Raw genomic sequence first — 9,409 nt, 5'->3', positions numbered from 1 at the left:
TAGTTTGTAGCTGAGTGCTAAACAACTTGTGCCATGCAGTGTGCTAAGCTCAGAAACTCAGTCGGTGCTTCATGATCTCAGTTGGAATTATAGAGAGGGTCAGTGATGACCCATTGACTGCTGGGTAATTGTTGATGTAGTCTCCCTGTGCAGACATGTAAAGTACCTGAAAACTTAAAATCCAACTCATTGAGTGCATCATCCTGCCGTGCGCCAGCCCAGCAGCATGCTCTGCTGGGGACATTTGGCCATGCCTGGAGACATTCTGAAGAAGGGAGTCCCACTGCCATCTAGTGGGCTGAGACCAGGGATGCTCGCTTAGCATCCTGGTGCAGGGAACAACACAGCCCCACAAGAAGGATGTTGGCCAAAATGTCAGCAGAGCTGCCACTGGGAAAATGGTCTAGTCCAAGCGCTGACCTTCGTAGGGGAAGAAAGCCAATCCAGAGCAGCTAAGTGACCTGCTGTGGGTTGCACAGCCTGATTCCAAGCCCAGTACTATACCCAAAGCTGTTACCACGCCCAAAATTAAACAGCAATAGCTGCCCAAAGGCCTCTTAGTTTGAGGACCAAGTAAGACAGTAAATGAGAAAGCCCTTTGACAAATGTGGCATGCTGCACAAACATGAGATGTTATTACCCAGGATCTTTTGATATATGTAAATAGATCTTGTACCAGGTCAGTTAATTTTCCAACTGCTCTATCTGAGCTTTCAGATGGCAGCACCTCTGTCCAACCCAGGAAAGGACTCCTGTGCATGCTGAGCAGCCCTGGAAAGCCTCATGCCTGGCTTCTCCCACCCCTCAGCTAATCTCCAAATGATTAATAAGGGCTCTCACTATGTTGTGGCTCCCAGCTGACAGATACTAGGCTATCAATGCATTCGTATCACCTCCTTCATGCCAGAGGGACTCAGTTATTCGAGGGGTTCCAAGGAGGACCCAGCCTGAAAGAGAAACGGGCGAGAGAGAGGAGCGAGACCAAGCAGATTCTTGTCAAGGTCTGAGTTTATTGCTACACAAGCCTCTCTATAAAGGGTGAGGCAAACAAGGGAGTTCAAAGGGGAGATAAAAAAAAGGAAGGGCGGGGGTGTAGAGCACACAGGGCAGGCGGCCGCAAGTCTGCAGTTGGAATGTCCGGTGCTGGAGCAGACAAGGGTGGGCCATCTGGTGTGTGTCAGGGTAGAGATAAGGTTGAGGTGACGTGGCTTTAGCCCTGCTGGGCAGGCAATATGGCCTTGGTTTTGTCAGGCTGATTATGTCCGGTTCCCAACATGAGAGAAGCCAGGAATATCTCCTCTCACAACTGTGCAGCAAACGAGATCAGATCTCCCAATCTGATTTTCAGCCCTCCTGTCTTTCCAAGTGAAGTGGATGGTCCATTTCACGTTGTCTCAAGTCTTTGCACATTGCATGCCAACATTGCGACACAGGGCGCGGCTGTGGGTCTTAGTAGACAAAGCCCCCACCCAGAACCCTGCCCCCAGAGCTCCTTAGTCACCCTTCACAACGCAGGTCCAGGCCGGGCTCCACACTGCAAGGCGATCAACCCTGACCCTCCAGTGTGGCCGTCCTCACACGCTCCCACATCCACCTAGAAGGACTGGAGATGAGAGATTCCGGAAGCTCCCTGCCTCATCTGCCTCCCTCCCCAGAGTGACAGAGCAACTGTAACTGATTAGGCAGGATGCAGCCTCATTCCCAGTCCCCACCCTCTCTGGGAAAGCAGGGCTGTCTGGCACCTCATCCAAGGCCTTTCCCCTGTGATCTCATTACTGAGTAGCTGCTCCTCTACCACCCACCTCCGTCACCTCATCTAAATACAGGGGAGATGAGTATGTCTTCTTTGCTGCTCCTTCCCTGAGTCCACCCCAGGAGCTCCCTGAACAGATCATCAATCACTTCTCATTACACCTGCAGCAGCCGTCAGATACTGCTGAACAGAGACAGGCGCCTCCCCTGCTGCTGCCAGGCTCCAGTGCACATGTGCACACACACGTGCACACACATTGTACAGGCCCACTCACATGGACACACAAGCATGCACACCCATGTGCACAAACTTTGTTCAGAGGTGGGAATTCTGCCCATTTTAGCCTCTAATATTGCAATCAGAGAGTGATAGAACAATGAAAGATGAAGGTGGATGAAGGAAGATCTATTTATTCCCTTACTTGTTACATAACCATTCAGGGCTCTTTTTTTATCCGTACAAACACACCACCACCACCATCAACAATCATCAAGTAGCTGTCATGTATGCAGTGCTGCCCTATTCAAGGCGGTGCTGAGTATGTGAGGAGGATTCTCTCTAAAGCACAGCTCTGAGGAAGTCTGTCTCCTTCGCACTTTTACACACGCTGGGAGAGGAGCCTGCAGGAGGCTCCGTGCGTTGGGTGAAGCCACACGATGAGTGAGGAGACCGAGTGTGAAGCCAGGGGAATGAGAGCGCAGAGTTCACCACTTCACCACCATGCTGGTGTGCACAATCGATGAAAGGGTGGCTGCCAGCTGCAGGACAGAAAAAAAGTAAAGCATGTAACTTGTGGTTTTAGCTCTGGCTTACTTCCAAAAGGAATTGTTTTTGTTGTTCTAAAAAGCTTTATACCAAAAAAAAAAAGAAAGCTTTTTACCTCTATAAAAACAAAAGGCTACTGCTGTCAAGCACCTTCAGACTCAAGCCAGAGGAGAGCTCTCCCAGTGGGCTTCCAAGCTGTAAATCTTCACAGAAACACAGTACCTCCTGTGGAGTAGCTGGTTGGTTCAAGCCAGCAACCTGGCAGTTAACAAGTATGTCCCTTGTACCTGTAATACCTGTATAAAGTGTATTAAATATGAACTACTCCTGGTGTGTAATTTTAAATTGAATTATTGTGCCTGGAACTTTTTTTTAAATAGCTAAGAACGGTGAAATCAGACTCCTTTAGATGTTATGAGAAGAATAGACACTACACAGGGCTTGGACCCAACCCAGCTTAATTCAAAGGAAGGCAGATTTATTTTCTTCTGCTTCCCAGAAGGTTCCTCAGCAGAACGTTTAGCTATGGAAATTGTTTAGCTATGGAAAAGAGCAATCTCCTCTTGGGAAGATTCTGGTAGAAAGGGGCTTTGGTTACATATCCAGCTCAACCCAGCCCCAGAGCCCTCGTCATGTTTTATTTTGTTTTGCCCTTGACACTGATTGTCTTGGGAACTGTGGCCCCCGAGCAATGGCCAGGAAGTCAGGTCTTCTTGATGTAAATCCTCTAATATCCCCTACAATGATTTTCAGTGCCAATGGTAAGGCCCGCCTAGTGGCTGCCACATGCCCCTGAGCAGACACGTCAGAGCAGATGAGAGCATGAGACAGCATTTAAGAGAATGGTAGGCTGGCCTTGACTTAGCTGTTTGGCCTCTCCTCAGAAGTCATTTGTGACACTGACTGTCATGGGTTTCATTAAGAACAAGTCTATCTCTACCAAAGAAAACTGCAAGGTAAGAGGACTTTCAGCTCCAGCTACATATGTCTCCAAACTTACTTACATATTGTCCTGTTTTCAGAAGAAAAAAAATTTACTCAGTGCCTCCCGGGCAAATAAAAACTTTGGTACTACAACCTACAATCCCAGATAAAGTGTAGGTATCTGCTTTGGCAGCTCCCCTGGATCGAGCTGCTCCAGTAGCTCTCCACAAAAACCCTGTGAAGAGATGATCAGGCAGGATAGCCTAGTCTGTTCTGCAGAAAGAAGCTACCCCTGGAACCTCAGTGGCTTAAAATCTAGAAGTTTATTCTTGTTCATGCAAATTCTGACACTGGAAGGGCAATTCTACAGGGTGTTTGTCCTGCACACCGTCCGTCAGTGATTCGGGCTGCTTCACAAATATGGTGCCACCAGATCAAAAGGTGGATTCCAGGTCATCACAGAAGAGGAAGAGAGAAGTGGGGGTTGTGGATCAGTCTTTACATGCTTTGACACTTTAGTTGACATAGATCGCTGGATAGGGCTGCTTATATAAAGGTTATCAGTTCAAACCACCTAGCTGTACCACAAAAGGAAGGAGTCATCTGTTTTCATAAAGGGTACAGCCTAGCCAACCTCATGCAACAATTGTACTCTGTACCACAAGGGGTGAGCATGAGTCAGAACTGACTTGAAGGCAACAGGATTTGGGTTTTTTTTTGTTTGTTTGTTTGTTTGGTTGGTTGATTGGTTTGGTTTGGTGAGTGGGAGGTGGTTCTACCTACAGCATATTAATCTGAAGTAGTCACTTTAGGTTTTTTTGTTTGTTTTTTGAGAGATGTGGAAAAGCTCATTGGCTTTAATGGGGAGTTAACTCTGCCGCAGACGGCCTCCTCAAAATTTCCCTCCCGCTTCAGAAACTAGCAGAGATTTTCAATGAAGGAGCCTGCTGGCACCCGCTGGACATCTCCTTGCAAGGTCAGTCCTTTGGAGCCATTGGGAGGGAGAAAAAAGAGACTTTTATTCCTGTAAAGAATTCCAGCCCCAGAAATCCTGAGGGGGAAATTCTGCCCTGTCCTCTCGGGTCACTATGAGTCCGAATTGAATTTATGGCTATGAGTTGAGTTGTAATTCCATTCACTTACTGCTATTGACAGGTTGCTAGATTAGGGCTTGTCTTCCCAAATGCCAGCACTAAACGAAATTGAGCTGTCCAGGCCACAACAAAGGGGTTGGAAATACATCAGGCACACTCATTAGACACCTATGGCAAAATTCAGAACTGAGCATGCTCTGACCCAAGTCATGTAGACCCAGGTGGAAGGTCCACCTGGTCATACAGAATAGGACTTCACAAAAGTGCACCGAAATCAACCAATACGATCGACCAATGTCCTCCAGTGGTGTTGGGAGGTGATAGAAGTAGGCCTGGGCTCCTTGTCACCCTCCCTTGTTCACGTGCTCTGCAAGTGGAGGGTGAGGCCCTTGGGGGTTCCTGCCGTGGCTCCTCAGCTGGTTCTGCACTCCTGCTCAGGTATTCCTCCCATGAAACCGCCATATTCAGCTGCAAACTTTCCCCACCCCTGCCATGCAGCCCGGCGTGCTTTCCGGAGATACTGGGGACTTTTGGGGACTGCGATACCTGAAACTTTCTTCCATAACATTCACTTGGATTTACAAAACTGCTTCTGCCATATGAATTCTTTCAGCGTTGCTAAGCAAGAACTGAGGTCAACCACCCCAGAAACCTAACACTATCAAGTCAATTCTGACTTATATCAATCTAGGGGGTCCTCAAACTATGGCCTGCGGGCCGCATGGCCCTCAGAGGACATTTATTCAGCACGCCGGGTGTTTTTGCCCCGTTTTTTTAAACTTCAAATTAGGTATGTGCAGTGCGCATAGGCATTTGTGCATAGTTTTATTTTTAAACTATCATCCGGCCCTCCAGCGGGTTTGAGGGACAATGAACTGGCCTGCTGTTTAAAAAGTTTGAGGACCCCTGAAAGGACAACGTAGAACTATGCCTGTGGGTTCCCGAAGTTCTAAATCTTTACAGGAGCTGAGAACCGCATCTTTCTCTGTGAGCCACTAGCGGATTCCAACTGGCCGGCCTCATGGTCACACACATTCCACCAGGCTCCTTGAGCCTTAACTTGATAATTTAATGAAATGATACTTCTCCAAGTCACACTGTATCATGGTCTATAATCTTGCTATTCTAATATCAAATTTAAAATAAGGAATATAGTTAAGCTCCAAATCCATAAGCAATAAGATCATTGAATCTCTTTGGACACTATTACTTAAAAAAAGAAAAAACTCTGTTCAATTATTTTCAGCACAGAAAAGCTTCCAGCGTTTACAGCTTAGTATTTAATTGCTTTTTCTCTTCTTCTTTTGCATTGGTGAATCATTTTGAGCTTATAATAATGTCAAAATAATAGTTTCCAGAGCCTCCAGGCATTCACTGTGTAATGATCATTTAAAAGATTTCTTGGTTAGAGGGTCCTCAAAAGAATAAAAAGCGTGTCCGCATCCCTGGTCATTTCTATATTCAAAAGAAGAAATTGCTCATCAAATGCTACAAGCCAATTTCTTTCTTCAGCCAAACTGCCCATTTTAGCATCACTGAATTAAGCAAATGGTTCTACATTTCAAAGTCAACAATGATACTCTTTTCCCTTTAACACGAGCATCTTAAACAGCTCAAAAAGTAGTCGAGCTCTTTATTATGGCTTTTCCTGAGAAAGCTGTTTCGTTGTTTATTTTATTTATTCATCTAGACTTTCATGTTAAGATTTGTGTATTTTAAGTTCTGCTAGTCAGGACATTTTAAACGGAGCCAGATTTTTTTTTATACTTTGTCTTTTAAAATATAATGAGACTGAGCAGTACATCCCTTAATAAAATATAAAGTCTTCCTATTTCTGTTTGTTTGTAATTTCCCTAAGGATAACTCTTAAAGTAGTAAAACCAAAACCCCCATAATGAATTACATTTGGTCTACTGGGGGTTGTGGCCAACCTTTAGATAGAAAAATCCAGAGACTCCCTTCTGCATCTCCTTTCCCAACCAAACCCCGGTGGCTGGAGGCCGGAAGGAAGAAAGAGGCTGGGCTGCTGGGGCAGGGTGGGGAAGGGGTAACCTTGCAGATTATTTCAAATTCTACTCTGAAGGCAGAAAGTTATCCCAATGAGATAGCTAGAGATTCACTTCCTTAGAAAAAGATTGAAATTAATGTGTCCCTTAGAAAAGCCAAAGGAAAAAAGTCGTTATTAATTTAGGCAATTGAAGAACTTTGAAAGCCATGTCTAGTACATAAAAACACCTGTCCCTAGAGCCCATCGGCCTAGGAAACTGAATTTTTATACCATGTAAAATAAAGGAAGGTCATTTCTTAGACTTGCTCAACAGAAGATTGTCATTTTAAACCGGTTACTGTAATGAGAAGCTGGGTTTTCGTAAAAAGGACTGAATGCTTGAGTCAGTGTGAAATGAAATTAGAGATGCATGTTCTGCGCATGGCAGCATTTCCGGAGGAGTCTGTGTTCCCGTGACTGCTCTCAATCTGTCTCGTGCCTTCTGGGAAACTCACAGCGTGGTGCCCACATCTAGTCTCTCGGACTTTCTTGCCAGCTTTGGAAAGGTGTTGAGTCTGTTGGATCTGCTGCACAGAGACAGCATGCAAGTGGACCCTTCCCACATTCCTCAGAGAGCAGCCCCCCAGTGTAAAGCTGTGGGTGAGGTTTGATGACCTTTGCCCCTTCATCATCCCGCATTCTTTGACGGACCCAAGCGCTCCCCCGAGGCATTACCGGAGAAGCAGCTACCCCATAGTTTCCAGATGGTGGGTATCAGCCTGTGTGCTCATTGGGATTGCCAGAGAGCTGTCCAAAAGACATCTTTGTCCCATCTCCACTGAGTCCGATTTTATTGGTCTGGAATGCAGCCTAGGTGCTTGGATTTTTTTCTCTCTCATAAGTTTTTATTGTGAATTGGGTGAAGGTTTACCAAGATCATCAGTTTTTTATTCAACAATTCATACACATTGTGTTTTATGCCACTTATTGCAATCTCCACAATATAATATGACTTATTCCACTCCCTACTTATGTCTTCTGTTTCCCTTCCTCCTCTCTTCCTACCCTTCTGAACTTGGGCCTTGGATTAATACTGCCCTTTTGAGATCAAATGGTTTGCTGTTTTCAGGTTTGTGTGCCTCACTTGTGTAATTGCTCCCATTATAGACCAATCTATTATTTGGCTGAATATTGAACCACAGGTAGGAGTTCATTTTCAAACTTAGTGAATAAGGACCATCATTTCAGAGGTTCTGTTAGTCCCTATCCAGCCAATAAGCCTGGTCTCTTTTATGACTGTGAATTTTGCTTCACTATCTAGGACCTTTTGATGTGATCCCTTTCAAAGAAGTTGGAATTGATAGTTGGAGATCATCTAGTTATTCTGTGCTCAGAGTCATGAAGTCTAATGTTCATGTGGTCCACTCACCACTCTTTCCTCCAGAGTGAGGGTGACAATACTTGCCACCTAGATGGCCACTTGTGAGCTTCTGAGATCCAGCTGCTACTCACCAGCGTGGATGTCGACCATAGTCTTTACAGTCTAGGTAATGACAATTGTCCTTGGTGTCCTTCACAACTATAATCCCCAGCCCCCAAGCCCAATAAAGCACTCCCTCCAGTTGTTCGGTTATGCCTAAGGAGTTTTGATAACTTCATCTTCTGTGTGCTCCGGAATATTCAATTCCCTGGATGATCAGAATGGTCAGTCAGGGCTCAGAATCTTGGTGTTAAGGCTCCTGGTGAGATCCTGGCACATCAGACACAGAGGTTGTGAGGCTAGAGGATGGGCAGAAGGGGATCATACTGAGTCTAACAAGGAAAGAAAAGGAAATGAAGGATATAAGCAATTAAAAGCAAGCGCATAAATAGATACAAATACACAGATGGCCCTTGCAACATTATTCCCAATCTCGCAAACGTGTCAACGGTCTAAATACCCATCAATAGGTGAATGGATAAGTCAAACATGTTGCCTATGGTATATACAATGGACTACTACTCAGCCATAAAGAGAAATGAACTCTTGACACAGGCTACAAGAGGAATGAACCTCATAAGCATTATGCTGAGTGAAATAAATCAGCTTCAAAAAGGACACATTTTGCTTAATTCCACTTACAAGAAATATCTAGGCTAGGAAAATGAATAGAGACAAACATATCCCAATTGTTTCCAGGGATAGGTAGGAAGGTAAGTATGGTTGTTACATAATGCCATGTCAATTGGACAAATAAGTGAGGTGGAGTCTTTCTTATACCTATATGAGTGTCCTTGGATTTATTTCTCTAGTCAACCCAGCCTAACCCAGTAGGGCCTGGAGGGGAAGTGCCATCCCTGAGACGATACTGAGCTTCCATAAGGGTGATGACATAATTTTGGAATGGGTAAGGATGATAATATGAACAACATGCAGAATGCCACTTAGTTATAATCTTGTAGAGCGTGGAAGTGACGAATGTTTTGATGCATGTATATTTAGTACGATTTTTAAAGAGTGTACGCAAAAGAGCAATATGGCAAGTCTGTGTTGCCATTTGCTGTTGCTCAGCTAAAAGCGATTCGGGCCTGTGTAGTCCAAAGGGAACCACAGAGGCTCAGGAGGAAAGCTGGTACCATCTCCAACTAAGACTTGTCTGACCAAATGCAGAGTCTCCCTTCAAGTAACTGACAGGTCAGAGGCAGCTCATCTCTGCTGCAGAAGCAATGATTTGTCTCAATTCCCAGACCACTGTCACAACCATGTCTTGTTGCCCTCGGTGCCCCCCTTCCCCACCACAATAAGTCACTAGAAAGCCATGCTTCATTTAAAAACAAACAAATAAACTCCTTCTGCCTCCATCCTGGCACTGTTTCAGCTTATTTAGCATCATAACATATGTCATC

At 45.1% G+C, this 9,409-nt stretch overlaps 1 long non-coding RNA gene across 1 annotated transcript; it reads right to left on the bottom strand.

The window, feature by feature from the left end:
• Window positions 1-990: 990 nt before the first annotated feature.
• On the bottom strand, window positions 991-8,765 carry LOC142436100 (uncharacterized). The gene is made up of 2 exons (XR_012781778.1): window positions 2,634-8,765; window positions 991-2,511 (listed from the first exon to the last, which is right to left on the bottom strand). It is a non-coding gene; the product is annotated as an uncharacterized LOC142436100 (long non-coding RNA).
• Window positions 8,766-9,409: the final 644 nt, after the last annotated feature.

The sequence above is a fragment of the Tenrec ecaudatus genome, unplaced genomic scaffold, assembly GCF_050624435.1.
Source record: "Tenrec ecaudatus isolate mTenEca1 unplaced genomic scaffold, mTenEca1.hap1 Scaffold_1505, whole genome shotgun sequence".
Taxonomy (NCBI): Eukaryota; Metazoa; Chordata; class Mammalia; order Afrosoricida; family Tenrecidae; genus Tenrec; species Tenrec ecaudatus.
Note: the sequence above shows the minus strand (reverse complement) of the source record. Positions and strands in the feature narration are given on the sequence as shown.